Here is a 19910-nt window from a genome sequence, read left to right as displayed (position 1 = left end):
CAAAATGTAAATATGGTGGCCGGATTTTAACCACTTAAACACATTTACTAGCCGATCTACAAGCTGACAATATGTTGCACATTATTGTAGACTGTAGAGCAGCTATTTTTTGCCATGACAATTCTGAACATTGCCTATAATAGGACCACCAGTGGTTAAAGTATGCTCACATAGGCCTTCTTCTGACAGTTAATGGTAAATGGCAAGTACAAACACCAAGATAAAAATGTACTGCCAACGCACACGCTCATGCACACAAATCACTTGTGTGTGTGTGTGTGTATGTGTGTGTGTAGTGTAGAATACATGAGGGTGGTTCTCAACATTGTGGTCCTCGGGCACATTTAAAAAAATAAAAAAAACACATATTGCACGGCACACTGAAATATCGATGGCTCTGAGCAAAATGCATAAAATATTAGCAATAGCTTAGAAATATTACACAAAAGTTACATGAAATTGGATCACACCAGAAGGCCAAAAAAAACTATGGTAACAACAGGGCTAAGTAAGTAAGGGGCTTATTGTCGGTATCAGCCAGGGTGCGGGAGTCTATCCCCGTTTCAATACGCTAGACCTCTGGGAGATGGAATGCTGAGGTGGAGCACAACATCTACCATCAGCTCCCAGTACTTACCGCACGACATCAAGCTGTGCTACCCATACGTTGAGTTGGCGGTGCCCGGGATCGAACCCATGATCATGCGGTCGAAAGGCGACTTTGCCTACAATAACATGCCTAATATAGAGATGCCAGGCTGAAAGTGTTCAGCTGATGGGTGGATGTGCGTGACTACTAAAGATGCAGATGTCCCACGTACTGACATTCACACCTCACATGTGACAACATGTGTCCTGGGCGATCCCATTCAAATTGGACAGCACTAGAGAGATACCAGTTTTTCCTTCCCGATACCAATTCCAATACTGAGTACCGATTCAAAACAATCTAGGAGGGCAGTGGTTCTCAAACTGGGGTCCAGGGACCATCTGGGTTCTTTGAGGGGGGTTTCAAATGGACCCTTATAGGTCTGGAACTCTGAGAGTGTACAAATGGAAACAAATTGACCCTTATACGGGTGCATTTGGTACCGATGCTGGTATCGGTATTGGAACAACTCTGGATAGCACCGAGAAACCCTGGGTCTGGGTCACGGCACCAACGTAACGGGCAGGATTCGAGGTCGGGCCTCCTGCGTGGGAAGGGACCAAACATCTCATCCACTTCGCCGTGGGACGTTTTAGGTCATCAGGCAGATGCTCTAAGCCACTCTTCTACTTGGTCCTCACAAGTACACACACACGTGTCAAATTGTGTGTGTGTGTGTGACGTTAAAGTCTAATGCCAGGTGTAAAACAAAACTATACAATTCTCCCGTCTTGGCTTTGTCTCACACGTCTTGCATGGAAAGACTCCTGGCGCGGTGCTTTTTTCAGATCCCAGCTCCTGGACGTCACGGGGAAAGTCCATTCATCAACGCCCCCAGAGTGGAACACGCTGCCCGCGCTATGCCAAGGCTGTCGGTCATAAATCTGAAGCCTGGGCCGGCTGGCCGTGTTTCACCCTGCTGAAAGAACCCAGTCAGAAAGCACACGCCACTGCACTCGTCCTGACAGGAGCACGTGCACTGCAGACGCAGATAGGAGAATTTGATTTTCAACTGGAAAATGCAGAAATTTAATAAACATTCATACAAAAAAGAAACTAGCTGAATCGATGTAAAACCACGACTGTCCCATATAAAGCTGTGTATAATACTCGCGGTAAGCAGTATGTGGAAATGCCCATGCTGCCTCCATTGCATGGTCTTGATAAGAACATATTGGTGATTACCGGTTGATATAACATTCGAAGCGGGTGGAAAAACAGGTATGAAGGGTACATTAGGCGAAGGATGCTGAACTTGAAGAGAAGATGGCGCTGCCAGTCACAACGTTAATGGATGCGGTAAGAGAGGACATGCAGGTGGCATGAGTCACGAGGAAGACACATAAAACAAATCCAGAAGGAAAAAGATCGCAATAGGAGGCCAAAATAAGAAGATACTTCATAAATAGGAACTGCATTGTTACTACGTTGATACTACATGGTTTCCATTGTTCCAAGGTGGAACACAATCAATTGATTGTCATTGCTAAAATAACTTTTTTTTTTAATAAACATCAATTAAATCAATGCAATTAACTGTTGCACCAGTATAGTACAGACCTCAGTGGGCAGTTTAATTTGTTTTGTTTTTTTAATATAAAAACATGATTAATTCATCGTAATTGAGGCAAGGGATTGAAATAATTATGACATGGATTTGAAGTCATATGGCCCAGTCCTGCCCTCCATCACTGGCACGCATATAACTTAAAACAGTGGGTCTGACAACGTGAGACTATGGGCTCCATTTCCGTCACCACTAAACCCTTTATCCCTAAACTTCTTACTATTTTTTTTTACTATTTTGAAAAACATTTTTGAATAGTTCAACTAGCCAATCTACATTGACACATTGTGAGCTTGTAGACTGGTCATTTTAACTATTCAAAAATGTTTTGCAAAATAGTAAAAAAAGGCAAAGAAGTTTAGGGATATTAAAGGGGTTTAGCGGTGACGAAAATGGAGCCCTATATATGGACAGCTGAGACGGGCTGTGCAGCTCATCAAGATGTGTTTCACCATGTAAATGATTTTTTTCAGACCTCTAGTTCTAGGATACACAGAATGGGGGGACTTTTTTATTATTTCCACACAACAGCTCTAAGGTATATTAATGACATAGTAAAATGTTGAAAATGAGTGGAATGCCCCTTTAAGTGTTTAAAAAGCTCTTTGAGAACAGCCAACAGCATAAGTGCTTAGTCACGAGCGCAGGATTAAAACAGATGAGTTCAATGTGGGCCCGCCATCTGAAGTGAGACACGGTGAACATCAAACCATCTGGGGAGTGACAGTCTCTCAGTCACGCGTCAACACACACACCACAACACATTCTGCTTGTCTGAATATGTGGTGGGCGCATTAGGTCCGTCTGATGTTGACCAAAAATAATTGTTTGTTTTAGGATAATTAGCCTATTGTATATTTTTCCAACTCAGAACAGAAGAATATCAATATACTGTTAAGAGTGAGGCATATAAGGGTTGCACAAATTAGAATCTGGGTATTTTCCACGTATTTGAAAACAAAAAGTATTAGCCTTAGTTGCATGGTGGACTAAATTCACTGAGACCAGTTTGTTAATAACTCAAGGGAATTTTGACCTGATGGTCAAGAAGATTAAATCTGTTCCTTGAGCAAGCAGGCAGGCTCTATTACAGGGATTCTCAATCTCGGGGGCCCTGCAAATAATCTTTGGGGGGTCCCCAGTGTTTATTAAAGATAATTTTTTGAAACTGAATGGCTGGAAATTTGAAATTAAGAGTTTACATAGTACATGCTTACATAAACTTAATTTCAGTATTTATGATGTATTTTCTCCATTATTGAGATTATTGTAGCGGTCAATTTGTATTGGGGGTGGGGAGGGGGTCGCGAGACATGGCCAAAGCATTTCCGGGGGTCCCCAGCAAAAAACGTTGAGAACCCCTGCTCTATTAGATCAATTCTATTGTTGTGGACTTACTTTTGATTATACTTGAGAACACTGTGTGGTGTTGGAGGCGAGTGGATATATGCAGTCAGGAACTTTACTTTGCAAAACGGCAGGTTCACTAACATCACTTAAACAGGTCGCGATATCACAGGCTACAGGTACAGTTGGAGGCCATCGATATTGTCCTTTTCTTTTTGCTGAGGTTTGCGTGATCTGCGCAAAAGGACAGTTAACCCATTTTGGCCGGGAACCCCTTTTGGTGTTTTAAACATTATGTTATAATTTAGCTATTGAAAAATAGCAGATCTACAAGCTCATAGCGCGCCACCGAGTGGCGCGCTACGAGCTTGTAGGTCTGCTATTTTTGAAAAATCGTGAAAATATTTATTTCAGAAAACTGGAGGATTTAGAAGGATTATTTAAAATTTTGAGGTCAGGCCTAAATGGGTCAAATGATAAGGGACAATATCGGTGGCACCCAACTGTAGGCTTTCTTATAACTCACACACTACTGAGGCACTTTCTACAGTCGTTGTGGCTGTCAGCTTGGTCCCTGGCATAGGAGGAGGATAATTCATTCACTCGACGTCTATACACTCTGGGTCTGGGATCAGGAAGACAACTGAACACTCGCGGGCTGAACAGAACACAACACTGAACTCTCTGTGCCCGAGAGCCAATAGGAACACATTACACTCCGTAACACACACGATAGGCCATGGGCAACAGGCTAGCGCTGGTTCCCGCGTTTCACTAAATTAAAATTGGCTTAAGGGAGGACACGCCAGCGGACCGGCCGGCAGTCACAAAAACGTTTGACTGGAAGAGGGTACCCATCTGGTGCCGACGGTGCCATTCCGGCCAGTCAAAACGTTGGAGGCGCTCCGTCTAAAGCGGACTTGAGCCACCGCCGAGCGAGCCATTGGGAGTGAGAATGCGTTAAGCCCTATTTTATACATACAGTACGTATACATTTTATACTTATTTAAAGCATTTTAAAAAATAGCTGATCTACAAGCGGGTAGATAGAAACATTTCCACCTTATAATGGCATTCCCAAAATAGGTACCAACCAGGTTGAAAGTGGTTAATCAGAGACAGAATTGGTGCACAATCTGATGGCTCTGTTGGACTCCAAAGGAAATTACATTTTCAATTACTGCCACGAATAAATGTGCGTGTGTGCATGTGTGCGCGTGTGCGTGCGCGTGTGCGTGCGTGTGTGCGAGTGCAAGCCATGCATGTGTGTCAGTGAGCAAACTGTGCATGCATGCGTTCTCCACTGTTCCTACTCTGATTTGTCATTTTTCATTATCGGCTTCCCTCTCTTTCTCTCTTTGTTTGTGCGAGTACGCTGAATAATCAGGGCCCCATTTTAAATGCCGCCCGGTACATAAACAAACAAATAAACAAGTGCACACATACGCACACACATACCGTCATGATAAGCAACGCTTCTGCCACAGTAGCAAGCATTCAATAGCTGAATAATTGATGGGCACGGATAGAGGCAATTACTTCACAGCCCGTCACTTCAATTATACTGCTGGTGGTTTAATGGTTTAATCATCTCTCTCTCTCTCTACCTCTCTTGCTCTCTCATCTGTTTGTCATTGTACCTTAGTTCCCACACATGATCTCAACACGGTAACACCCCCCTTCCTCTCTCTCGTCTCAGCTCCTTCCTGTCGCTACACCTACATCTACACCTCTCTGCAGCTTTCAATCAAACAAACAAACTGTATTTTTATAGCATATTTCAATAGTACTGGAATTAAGGGCAACACAATGCACTGCACAAAAAAAAGAATGATTAGCCACTTAGCCCATTAAAACCTGGAAAGACATCGCAGAGTTTAGCCACTGTATACAGTACATACTGTACAGTATAGCAACATACGTTTTTCAGAAATCTCAGAGGATTTAGAGCAGTGGTTCTCAAAAATAGCAGATGTACAAGCTCACAGAACTGCAAGCTTGAAAATCAGCTTTTTGAAAAAAGTGTGTTTAAGATTTTTTTTTAATAATTTAAAGAGAGAGAGAGAGAGAGAGATTTTAAAGAGTCCTTTATTGAGCACTGCTGGGTGATACAAGCCATTACATAACCTCGCCTACATGTCTAACTTAGGTTCGAGCAAAAGGGGAACAAGTTACAGTAAGACAGAGAAGTTACATCAGAAAGAGAATAGCAGCTCATCATGATCTCCCACTGTACACAAAACTCCCTCAATTGCCCACTTTACACAGAACGCATCGAGATTGTCCACCATCTTATAGTAAGAGTCTTCTACTCTGAGCCGTGCTTTTATAAGTCCATTCATTATGAGCACCGGGTCCACACAGCCCACCTCCTGCGCCAGGTTCCTTCGAACCGGGCGCAGTATTTTGGCCCGAAAATGAAAAACTGAGAGGAGAACATCTCCCCCCAACCCCAACAATCCTAGCAACCTGGGACACTGGACTAATAAATGAAAAAAAGAGCGAGAGAGAGAGAGAGAGGAGAGATGGTGAGGAAGGAATAGAAGTGAAGGTGGTATTAAAGGAGAGGGGATAGAAACCAGGTGAAGAAAACAAAGAGGGCAGCTAGGGTAGGGGTGTGTGGGTGTTGGAGAAACGCTGCTGGACTCTCTAATCACCTCGTCAGTGGCTGACGCAGAGCAGCTTTAAGTGACTGTCTGTCTCATTAGAGTAGTGGGGCAGGGGAGGGAAGGGAGGAGAGAGAGGACAGGTCCTAGGACGCCTGGGGGGGAGAGACGTCTGTCAAACGCCCACCTGCCTCCTGAGCTGTCCTATAATGCTAGGTTAGTAGTGTACGACCGGCGACCGTGTCTCCTAGTTCACAACGTGACACACACACACACACACACACACACACACACACACACACACACACACACACACACACACACACACACACACACACACACACACACACACACACACACACACACACACACACACACACACACACACACACACACACACACACACACACACACACACACACACACACACACACACACACACACACACACACACACACACACACACACACTTTGTCTAAGCATGGCCTCACTCAAACATCACCAGATTGTCACAAACAGACAATCTGGACATGACCGTCTCTGTGGACGTTGAAGATCAAGTTCCAAAGAAAAAAAAGTCTATTCCATACACACCTTTCACCTCTGTATTGATTTCCTTTTTAAAAAAGGTCAGTATTTTGGTCACGGGGAAAGTCCCTGTGACCAAATGTCAACCTCTGTTTAATTAATAAATCAGCTAGCCACCGAGGAGAGGAGGGAAAGAAAGTTGCCTCCTTCGGGCACAAAGACCTTTACTTGTGACTAAAAGGACAACCTTTTTTAATAAAAAAAAACAATGCAGATGGGATGAAGTGTGTGCAACAAATGTTGAAATGACTCTTTCCTTTGGAATGGGTCCAAGATAACAGCCATGCGCTGGGTCCAATGGAGAGTCCCGTCTAAAGCGCAATACCAAACCTTTCTTCGGAAAGGGAGCTAGGCTATGTACAACTACAAATCAACGTTATTCCGAGTTTCGGAAAGGCGATCTCTGACTCGGAACTTTTCCTGGGAACCTTACTCTCCGAACTATCCAGTAGCTTTTCAGACAATGATTCATTGATTCTATGAATTACTGTTAATCGAATAATCGAGATGCACCTTTTTTTTCATCATTGACTTGATTTGACTTTTTTTTAGAGTGCACTAGAATAGATGATATGACTCAGTCATTGTAATTAATTCCTCCCCACACATTTTTGTGTTGCCACTGCTGTTGTGCCCTACTGGCTCACCTGCCAATGAGGAGCCCAAACCGGAAAGCCTCCATCATACTCCTCCTGTTGACAGGTGCCGCCCAAGCACGTAGGAGTACGTGAAGCGACAAAGATCCCTGCCCGGCTTTCTTTCCCCCCAAACACAGGCCAATTGTGGTTGTATAGAGGCCAAACCAGATGCATTGTGGTCGATTCGAACCACTAGACACTGCGTTGGTGGACACCTTTGGGTCGACATTTTTCAATATATTTTCAAATATCATCAAAACAATATTCAGAAATTGTGAAAATAGCTAATTTACAAGTTCACAACACACAGCTGTGAGCTTGAACATCGTAAAACCAAATGCAAAATAGGGGGTAAGAAAACAAAACCAGAGCAGCTTCTCTCAGAATCAGAGCAGAATCTACGCACATGCAGGTTACAGACTTAGCACACAACACAAAACGCCTGCACACACCAAATACGACTGCAAGCACAACCCCTTATTCACACATCAAATCAACACAGACATGCTGCAAATCTGCAGTACGTGTGGGAGGTGATAAAGTTGTTTATTGTGAGATTACCTCTACTAGCGTTCCTCTAGTTAATTAGCTTTTAGAATGGCCTGTAATTATAGCACTCAGTCATTCAGTTGTCAGGCACGTCCCGAACAACAAACTGCATCAAAGGCAGAACCAAGTTTTTAAAGTGTTCCTTTTATGCAAGCTGCTAACACAAAGTTCACCAAAGTACGACAAAGCCATCTGAGGTCTTTGCACAACCCACTCGATACGTTTTCATGTTCTGTGCTGTTAAAACGTCCTTGATAGACACCCACACAAGAACGCACACACAGCCCGTGCAAAATTAATCAATTCAAGTTATAGGGCATGGCTCTGCAGGAGGCTAGCTGTCTATAAGAGTGTTGGTCCGCGTGTCGGTCAAGGCCTTCTCAGACGGGGACCGTGTGACGCAGACGTTGTCGCTCTGGATCAACGACAGGTCTGCTCACGGCGCAACTCACGCTGCGTAAAAAAATAAACTCAGCACAATCCAGGTCTAGTCAGTCCCGGGCATGTGCACGAAATGAGCACTCGTGATACAATTTCACAGGACCACGGCTGTGTAAATACACTTGTGCTTGTGTCTCTCAATTTCTCTCATTGAAATTAATTATTATTATTATTATTATTTTTTTGGGAACTTCAGGTTATACATATCATTCAATCATAGTGTCCTTTTCTTTTTTTTAAGACAGACAAAAATAAGTCACCTACATTGAATACATCCAAAAAATATATAATAATAATAACAATAATAATAATAATAAGAGCGTCAGTCGCTCCATGTCTGAAAAGACCTTTAATCTTGCAAACCGCTGGACTGATCAGCATCAGATTTCTTGGGCACACGGCCAACTAAGCTAACTTAGTACCTCCACCACAAAATCATGAAAGTCATCAACGGAAGAAAGAAACAAAGAAACAAAGAAACAAAGAAACAAAGAAACAAAGAAACAAACAAAGAAACAAAGAAACAAACAAAGAAACAAAGAAAGAAATAATTGATAAATGTGTTGTTATAACCCTTGCTATTCCTTGCTTCACAGTGTCTGTTTAGATGTGTATCCACTACTCAGTTTGTGATTATTTATTTAATTTGTTGTGTAGGCGTACATACAGTACAAGTTCATGCTGCCGAAGAACCCTTCCACTCCATCGCTCCAGTTAGCGAACCTTCCATCGACCCCCATGGTCTCAGTAAAGACGCTAATCTATCCTAATTAATGTACAGACAACTTTGAACTTTGGACCTGTAAGGATAATCAGAGATGCACATATTTTAGATGCCATGGCAGGCTGTTACATTATTTCAGATTAATTGCATGCCAACCTAAACAACAAAATAATAAGTTTAAGCTAATAGTTGCATGCATTCAAGTGTGAAATTGCACCACAAGGTACACACCAGCAACTGAAATAGTCCAGTCATTCATGAACACAAAAGGCGATGCAGGGCTGAATGTTGCTGGAAAGGTTCAAATGTAAAGAAAGCAAGCCTGACTTTGGACAAATACCATTTGCACAGCTGTGCATAGGGCGCCCCTCAGACAAGGCCAATCTACAAGTCTGTAGATTGGATATTCTCAACAATAACAAAACAAAAACTGTTAAAATAGGGTTTAAGTGGTCTTTCACCGATCCCACCTCCTCTTAATTTCCACACATGAACAACACTTGACCTAAGCAGGCTGACTACAGTGCACGGGGAACAGGGCTGACTACAGTGCACAGGGAACAGGGCTGACTACAGTGTACAGGGAACAGGGCTGACTACAGTGTACGGGGAACAGGGCTGACTACAGTGCACGGGGAACAGGGCTGACTACAGTGTACAGGGAACAGGGCTGACTACAGTGTACAGGGAACAGGGAACAGGGCTGACTACAGTGCACGGGGAACAGGGCTGACTACAGTGCACAGGGAACAGGGAACAGGGCTGACTACAGTGCACGAGGAACAGGGCTGACTACAGTGCACGGGGAACAGGGCTGATTACAGTGTACAGGGAACAGGGCTGACTACAGTGTACAGGGAACAGGGCTGACTACAGTGTACGGGGAACAGGGCTGACTACAGTGTACAGGGAACAGGGCTGACTACAGTGTACAGGGAACAGGGCTGACTACAGTGTACGGGGAACAGGGCTGACTACAGTGTACGGGGAACAGGGCTGACTACAGTGCACGGGGAACAGGGCTGACTACAGTGCACGGGGAACAGGGCCGACTACAGTGTACGGGGAACAGGGCTGACTACAGTGCACGGGGAACAGGGCTGACTACAGTGTACGGGGAACAGGGCTGACTACAGTGCACGGGGAACAGGGCTGACTACAGTGCACGGGGAACAGGGCTGACTACAGTGTACGGGGAACAGGGCTGACTACAGTGTACAGGGAACAGGGCTGACTACAGTGCACGGGGAACAGGGCTGACTACAGTGCACGGGGAACAGGGCTGACTACAGTGTACAGGGAACAGGGCTGACTACAGTGCACGGGGAACAGGGCTGACTACAGTGTACAGGGAACAGGGCTGACTACAGTGTACGGGAACAGGGCTGACTACAGTGCACGGGGAACAGGGCTGACTACAGTGCACGGGGAACAGGGCTGACTACAGTGTACAGGGAACAGGGCTGACTACAGTGCACGGGGAACAGGGCTGACTACAGTGTACGGGGAACAGGGCTGACTACAGTGCACGGGGAACAGGGCTGACTACAGTGCACGGGGAACAGGGCTGACTACAGTGTACAGGGAACAGGGCTGACTACAGTGCACGGGGAACAGGGCTGACTACAGTGCACAGGGAACAGGGCTGACTACAGTGCACGGGGAACAGCAATTGGCCGTGCCATGGTTTTTTTTCCGACAGAGGCGGCTAAACCACTGCTTTAGGTGATTATGGATTTATCTGTCCCAGCTTCCTCTTGCCTTTTCACACATCGCAGGCTCTCACTAAATGTTTCCCTCTTGGCCACGTACGGCCCTGAGAGCTTGACAATGTTCTGGTACAGGTGGTTTCTGTGAATATGTCAACGTCCAACTGGTGGGCGGGAAAGGTACTGCAAGTGGAAATGATGGAATAATAACATTAACCGATTTAATTTAGGCCACTTTTAGACGGAAACGGGCTCCAGAGAAAACGGCAAAGTCTCGTTGCGTTCTCATTTTGTATCCATCCTTTACACGGAGACAAAGTGATTATGAACACGCTCTAGTGTGCATGCCAGGACGTGGCGTTGAGGTGAACACGCTCTAGTGTGCATGCCAGGACGTGGCTTTGAGGTGACGGACTGCCAGAAAGACCAGGCAGTGGCACGCATGTACAAGAACCACTTCTGTTAGAACCTACCTATCAGGTTTGTTTACATCATCGTTTACAGTCTTCATTTGAAAGGGCCATGCAATCCAGTAAATAGCATTTTAATATGCATTTAGTTTTTTTTAATGAAATTATTTATTTACTTTTTACACAGAAACATAATGTGTGTTGTAGAGCATCGTTTAAATGCTTAATCGATTGTTTTAATGTGAAATGAACAATTTCAAATTCAGTTTACTCTAGACGGGTACTCTTATTTTGAAGAGATCGTCTAACGGAAGTCTTATATATCTGCCAGCTAATATCTGCCAAAAGAACACTGCCTCATTTACATTCACCACAGCTTGTCGGTACATTTGTATTTGTAGGATGAGCGGGCGAGGCAGTGCTTGCTCATACGGCTCTACATCATACACATATATATAAGCGTTGTGAGCTCATGTGAGCCATGATGTCACAAGTTTTTGTGGATTCACCGTTTTGCCCGTTTACATGGAGACGGGAGGAAAAAGCGTTCACATGAACAAGATGGACCTAAGCAGGCTGATTACAGTGCATGGGGAACAGCATTATGGTACGGTCAAATCACTAATTCCCATTGTCTGAAGTAGATTAGTTTGCCACAACCGGGTGTGGGCCACGTTCTAGTGACATCATGACGAGGGTTAAATGACAATTGACTCCCACCTGCCGGGAGACTGTTTGAGGTGAGACAGTGACAAAGCAAGGATTTATGGATTTTTTCCCCTTTGTTCCCTGGAGTATTATGTTTGTCTGTGTCTTCAGTGTACTACCCGAGCTGCTACACCAACCAAGCATTGATGCCGAGGCACGTTGAACCACAGGCCTCACCCACATCATGCACCTTAGCATCCCAATTCTGTTGCATGTCATGATAGACGAACATTAGGTGAAAATAGCCGATCTACGAGCTTACAATGCGTCGCAGACAGTGCAAAACCTTGTGAACTTATCGATCTGTCATTTTTGGCAAAGGAGTTAGATGTAGAGGGGGGGGGGGGGGGGGGGAACAAGTACAGGGCCCTGTGGGACCCTGGTCAATAGGGTTTAAGTACAGTATACAGCCAAGTAAACTAGAGGCGAGTGCTGATTGACCAGAAGAATTAATCACCTGCCGGCTTCAAGGACGACTTCACCACTTTTCAACTTATCTTCATATAATTGGTCCTCACTAATGTTCATGATAAAATAGCACACATTTTTGTCATACTTGGTCTGTGTCTCATAGGAGGGCTGTGGGCAGTTCCAAAACTTTCAGCTACATCGTTAGGCAGATTTATTAATTCAACTAAAATTTGTTTTGTTTTTTATATTTCTTTTAAAAGAAAAAAAAACTCTCTCTCTCACTTGCCAGTGATCACCCTCTCCTCTGCCAATGTTGGCACCTTTCCCTAAGGTAAGGTTACCCTAAGGTTTATTTCTTTTGCTATTTTTTCCATGAACAATAATGAGGACCAAATATATAAAGAAGTTGAAAAATGGTGAAGTTGCCCTTTAAGCCAGGCAAGGCAAGGTAAGCCCTTTCCTGCATTACCCCGGCCCTGCCTCTCATAACGTAACATGTTTTATTGTGAAAATGACTCATGTTAGGCCAGCACCTCTCATCTCCTCTCTCTTATAGCCCTCCTATTGCTTGCCAAGACATCTCACTCTTAACTTGTGGCCCGATGTGGGCGATGTCAGATGATGAAAGTCTTTCTTTGACCAGTGCAAGGCATGGCAGTTGTTTTTAGAGCTTGGCTTTTAGCAGAGCGATATAAAGCACTGCTGGCTAACCCCAGCTGACAGGGAACTATATCTAATAGGCCTGTCCTTCTTGTGCCAAACCGGCTGCCGCTTTTCAATTAAGGACCTCTTAAGAACTGAAAAAGCAATATCCAACACAGAGCAGAGAACGGTTATTGTGCGTGCGGGCAAAAATGTGCATGCTTGTCCAGACACAGACACAGACACAGACACAGACACAGACACACACACACACACACACACACACACACACACACACACACACACACACACACACACACACACACACACACACACACACACACACACACACACACACACACACACACACAAAAGTTATACAACTAGGAGCAGTTTTTCTGCTAGTTTTTGTCTTTGTTAGATTTCAAGAATAGGCACAGTCAACATCAATAGCTTTGGGTCTCTCTCTCTCTCTTTCATTACCTTCCTCCAGAAAAGCCATTTCCTCTGTCCCTTGCACTCCATTGTGTAACATCAATGGCCTTGTGAGAGCAGTACAGAGGGCTTCATGCACAGAGCACAGACAACATTGGTGCATTGCACCTGTATACCAGCGATGCCCAACCTGTGGGTCGGGGCCCACCAGGATTGCATTGTGCAGGTCTAGGAGGAATCCCTGGTTAGGGGGACAAAAAGTACCAACAGTAGATTACAGGGCAAGGGGGACAAAAAGTACCTACAGTAGATTACAGGGCAAGGGGGACAAAAAGTACCTACAGTAGATTACAGGGCAAGGAAAAAAGTACCTACAGTAGATTACAGGGCAAGGAAAAAAAAGTACCTATAGTAGATTACAGGGCAAGGGGGACAAAAAGTACCTACAGTAGATTACAGGGCAAGGGGGACAAAAAGTACCTACAGTAGATTACAGGGCAAGGAAAAAAGTACCTACAGTAGATTACAGGGCAAGGGGGACAAAAAGTACCTACAGTAGATTACAGGGCAAGGGGGACAAAAAGTACCTACAGTAGATTACAGGGCAAGGAAAAAAGTACCTACAGTAGATTACAGGGCAAGGAAAAAAAGTACCTATAGTAGATTACAGGGCAAGGGGGACAAAAAGTACCTACAGTAGATTACATGGCAAGGGGGACAAAAAGTACCTACAGTAGATTAAAGGGCAAGGAAAAAAGTACCAACAGTAGATTACAGGGCAAGGGGGACAAAAAGTACCTACAGTATATTACAGGGCAAGGCGGACAAAAAGTACCAACAGTAGATTACAGGGCAAGGGGGGAAACAGTACCTACAGTAGATTACAGGGCAAGGGGGGAAACAGTACCTACAGTAGATTACAGGGCAAGGGGGACAAAAAGTACCTACAGTAGATTACAGGGCAAGGGGGACAAAAAGTACCTACTGTAGATTACAGGGCAAGGGGGACAAAAAAGTACCTACAGTAGATTACAGGGCAAGGGGGACAAAAAGTACCTATAGTAGATTACAGGGTAAGGGGGAAAACAGTACCTACAGTAGATTACAGGGCAGGGGGGAAAACAGTACCTATAGTAGATTACAGGGTAAGGGGGACAAAAAGTACCTATAGTAGATTACAGGGCAAGGGGGAAAACAGTACCTACAGTAGATTACAGGGCAAGGGGGACAAAAAGTACCTATAGTAGATTACAGGGCAAGGGGGAAAACAGTACCTATAGTAGATTACAGGGCAAGGGGGACAAAAAGTACCTATAGTAGATTACAGGGCAAGGGGGAAAACAGTACCTATAGTAGATTACAGGGCAAGGAAAAAAGTACCAACAGTAGATTACAGGGCAAGGGGGACAAAAAGTACCTACAGTAGATTACAGGGCAAGGCGGACAAAAAGTACCAACAGTAGATTACAGGGCAAGGGGGGAAACAGTACCTACAGTAGATTACAGGGCAAGGGGGGAAACAGTACCTACAGTAGATTACAGGGCAAGGGGGACAAAAAGTACCTACAGTAGATTACAGGGCAAGGGGGACAAAAAGTACCTACTGTAGATTACAGGGCAAGGGGGACAAAAAGTACCTACAGTAGATTACAGGGCAAGGGGGACAAAAAGTACCTATAGTAGATTACAGGGTAAGGGGGAAAACAGTACCTACAGTAGATTACAGGGCAGGGGGGAAAACAGTACCTATAGTAGATTACAGGGTAAGGGGGACAAAAAGTACCTATAGTAGATTACAGGGCAAGGGGGAAAACAGTACCTACAGTAGATTACAGGGCAAGGGGGACAAAAAGTACCTATAGTAGATTACAGGGCAAGGGGGAAAACAGTACCTATAGTAAATTACAGGGCAAGGGGGACAAAAAGTACCTATAGTAGATTACAGGGCAAGGGGGAAAACAGTACCTATAGTAGATTACAGGGCAAGGGGGGGAAAAGTACCTACAGTAGATTACAGGGCAAGGGGGGAAAGTAGTACAGTAGATACAGCATGATAGAGAGACATCACAGTCTACACCTTGACTGTGATGGAGAGAGATATCATAGTCAAGGCAACACCATCAGTAATGTGGCAAAATGTGTGTGTGTGTGTGTGTGTGTGTGTGTGTGTGTGTGTGTGTGTGTGTGTGTGTGTGTGTGTGTGTGTGTGTGTGTGTGTGTGTGTGTCGGGTGGAAGCCTCATATGTCTGCATATGGACCTCAATGGAAATATTAGCTGCTGGCTTTTTTTGCGTCTATCCTCCATTGATAATGGTGTGACAATGTATATCATTTACATTTGTTTTATGAAGTAATGTCGCCTCATAATTGGAAAAACTGGATAAAACACAAAAATCACGGCACTCCATCTTTAAACAAAGTATCCACGCACTTAGTTGGGAACCAGTTTCAAAGAGACATCTTGCCATCTCAAAGACATACGCTATTATTATATACTGTAGCTCAGGGAATTCAGAAGCTGTGAAATTGTTTCCACACTTCCCTCCTTTGAGCTTTTACCAAAGTGTGCCAACTTCTGCTGTGGAAACATTAAACGCATGGCATGTCTTCAGTAGGCCTGCAACTAATTATTACTTGCGCGAGCAGAGCGTGCGCAAGTGTTTTCGACTGCGTATGTCGGTGACACCCTCGGCCAATCAGGGCGCTGCGTCCGTACGCTTGTGGCTGGTGTGTTTATGTAAAAAACATGTTTAAAAGACGTATCTGGATGACGTAACCAATTTAAGTTTATAGTATATATATATATATATATATATATATATATGTATGTCAGATGTTTCAATAACTTGATTGGGGTCTGCTTATAGAGCAGTAGTTGGCAAGAGCCAGGGCGCCAAACAGAATGTAAGTTGAGAGTCAGAGATAAGGTGCGTGCTCTGCTCATGCACAAGTAGGCCATTCATGGCCAACTTGTGTGCAAAGCACAAGTTGGCAGCTCGACAGAGTGCATTTCTAGTTTTCATAGCGATTATTGTGTCGATTAATCAAATAATTGCGAAGTGTGAATGTACCGTTGCTGTCGGGCAGATCAGCAATTTTCACTATTATTTAGGCCCTATGGAAAAACGAATTATTATTATTAGACTTTTGAAACTTTTCACCCAAAATAGGGATTGATTATGAATTGATTACTTTATAAAATGATCGATTATCAGTATCGATTACATCTATTTGTTCGATTAACTGTTGCAACCCTAATCTTCAGTCAACAAATATTAATGTTAACACGCTTGTTTGTTTGTGTGAGTATATTGTAGTGTAGATGTCTTGTGCGATGGTGTGCAAATTGACTCGCGTGAATGGTTGACTGGGCTTCCCCAGTTTTCTCCAAATCAACAATCACCCGCAGAGACGTGCGCACAATACTGCAGATTCATTCATGAATATGTGCACCGCCACGACACCATTTCTCTGAATATGTGCACCGCCACCGACACCATTTCTCTGAATATGTGCACCGCCACGCCACCATTTCTCTGAATATGTGCACCGCCACCGACACCATTTCTCTGAATATGTGCACCGCCACCGACACCATTTCTCTGAATATGTGCACCGCCACGCCACCATTTCTCTGAATATGTGCACCGCCACCGACACCATTTCTCTGAATATGTGCACCGCCACCGACACCATTTCTCTGAATATGTGCACCGCCACCATTTCTCTGAATATGTGCACCGCCACCGACACCATTTCTCTGAATATGTGCACCGCCACCGCCACCATTCCTCTGAATATGTGCACCGCCACCATTTCTCTGAATATGTGCACCGCCACCGACACCATTTCTCTGAATATGTGCACCGCCACCATTCCTCTGAATATGTGCACCGCCACTGCCACCATTTCTCTGAATATGTGCACCGCCACCGACACCATTTCTCTGAATATGTGCACCGCCACCGCCACCATTTCTCTGAATACGTGCACCGCCACCATTTCTCTGAATATGTGCACCGCCACCGACACCATTTCTCTGAATATGTGCACCGCCACCATTTCTCTGAATATGTGCACCGCCACCGCCACCATTTCTCTGAATATGTGCACCGCCACCGCCACCATTTCTCTGAATATGTGCACCGCCACCGACACCATTTCTCTGAATATGTGCACCGCCACCGACACCATTTCTCTGAATATGTGCACCGCCACCATTTCTCTGAATATGTGCACTGCCACCGCCACCATTTCTCTGAATATGTGCACCGCCACCGACACCATTTCTCTGAAAAAAAATAAAAAATAAAAAATGTATCTAAATATTAGTATTAAGTATTAAGTTGTTTTTATTAGAATATGCATTCCATAGGGCTGGACCACACATGGACCTAGAGGCAATTTGCAACTCTAGAGTTGCAATACGGAGGGTATTGCAACTCTAGATTCATCCCATTATAAAAAATATATATTGACTCCCCACTCATCCAATAAATATCGTTTTGCTATAAGTTATTCATGCATCCCTCTTTTATCCATCCGGCGAGACGGGTCGCCGCATTTTAGGAGGACCAAGTAACTCCTCCAGGTATTCCTCTGAGTACTAGACCAAAAAAGTTGTGTGCACCCCTGATCATAACACAAGGTGATATTAGCTTTCAAACACGTCTCTCTCCTCCTCCCCGAGAAGGAATAGTCTTTACAACACTATGTCTGCAAAAAATAAAATGAAAAAAATAAATAAATAAATGTAACACATTTTGAGCAAGGTCTGCATATATAATATGTTAGGATTTGCGAAGCTGTCAGAGACCATATAACGTATTAATAGGTGTCATAACTTGAACCCGTAGTGTTTGACCGGACATCAGTGAAATTTCTGCTTGCTCAGATATGGCCATTTGCCGTCACATTGTGAGCAGATGGAAAGGTCAGCCTAGCCTATGGTTACGGGCGGCCTGCCAGCAGAAATACGGCACAGTGCTTCGGTGTGGAGGACAAGACACAATGGATGGATGGCGTGTGGATGGAGAACGTGCGTGCATGTGTGTGTGGATGTGTGTGTAGACGGTAGGGACAGAGCTACGGAATTCTCAGTATCAATTTAAAAGGTGGTTAAAGAGTGATATTTCATGGTTAGAATACAGTGTTTTCCTGTCTCTCCAGCTCTTCGGCGAGCAGAAAATGCATTTTCAGGTCAGGATACCAATTTGTATACAATCAGGAGAGTACAGCTCACAGGGGATAAACAAGTGGCAGAATCTTTTACAACCAGAGGGTGGCGGTTCCCTCCAAAGCTGCAAAACACTGCAGAGAATAAGCCAAATACAAGAGGGCCAATTAATGCAAAGGAAACGTAGCCTAAATATATACGGAAGGTTCCGCTCGTCAAAGAGAGGGAGATCAAAATAGCAACCCAAAACGACAGAGAGACGGAGATTGGGTCCAAGCTAGAAGACGGACACACAAGGAGAAGGAGATGGAGGGGAAGGGAAGGAGATAGGGGAGAAAGAAAAATGAATAGGGAGAGGGAGCAAGAGAGCCTATTTCAGCCACGTAATAACCCGGCCAATACTGGCTACCAAAACCTGAACACACTGATCGACATGTCAGCACAATAACCCTAGCAACGCTGGGCAGCCGTTTTCTCATGCCATTAAAGCCCTTTGAATTGAATTGAATTGAATTGAGAGAGAGAGAGAGAGAGAGAGATCAGAGACACATACTGTACTTCCCACAGATTACAATCACCCATGGAGATTTTGTAAACATGATCACTAATGACAAAAAAAAATCCCATATCTGCTGGGCGATGTACAACAATGTGCACTGCAAACACAGCAGCAAGATTTGTGAGCTGCTGTGATAGGAGAAGGATATCAAATGGAACACAACCACCCCTCGATACATAGAAATTGATTTATTGGAGATTCAGATTTTTGTTCCACTTTTTGCTTTGGCAATGTAAACATATTTGTTTTCTCATGCCATTAAAGCCCTTTGAATTGAATAGAGACAGAGAGAATCAAATAGACAAATTACAGCTCAAAAAATGTCCTGAGCAGAAGATGAGCGAGACAAATTACAGCTCAAAAAATGTCCTGAGCAGAAGATGAGCGAGTAAAGCTTCGCCTTTTAGAGATAAAACAGCAAACACGATCGACTCATCTGACATGGCAACAAATATGTAAAACAAATAACTAAAAGGCAAGAGCAAGTTTGAGGTTAATATCACAAGGATTAAGTAATCTTGTCTCTCAAACCACTTTTGAGATAATCCAGATTTAGATTATTTTTCTCTTTTGTTTTAAAAGGATTGCTGTTTATTTGAAGGTAATTGTTCATTGGAGGGAGGGAGAGAGAGAGAGAGAGAGAGAGAGACAGAGACACAGACAGAAAGAGAGGACTTGAAAAACAGAAGGAGACACAGAAAGAGTGACATTTCAGAGAGCGCAGGTAGTTGTGATGTGACAGGTTCTTAGA

Source organism: Electrona antarctica (genome assembly GCF_951216825.1).
Source record: "Electrona antarctica genome assembly, chromosome: 8".
Lineage (NCBI taxonomy): Eukaryota > Metazoa > Chordata > Actinopteri > Myctophiformes > Myctophidae > Electrona > Electrona antarctica.
Note: the sequence above shows the minus strand (reverse complement) of the source record.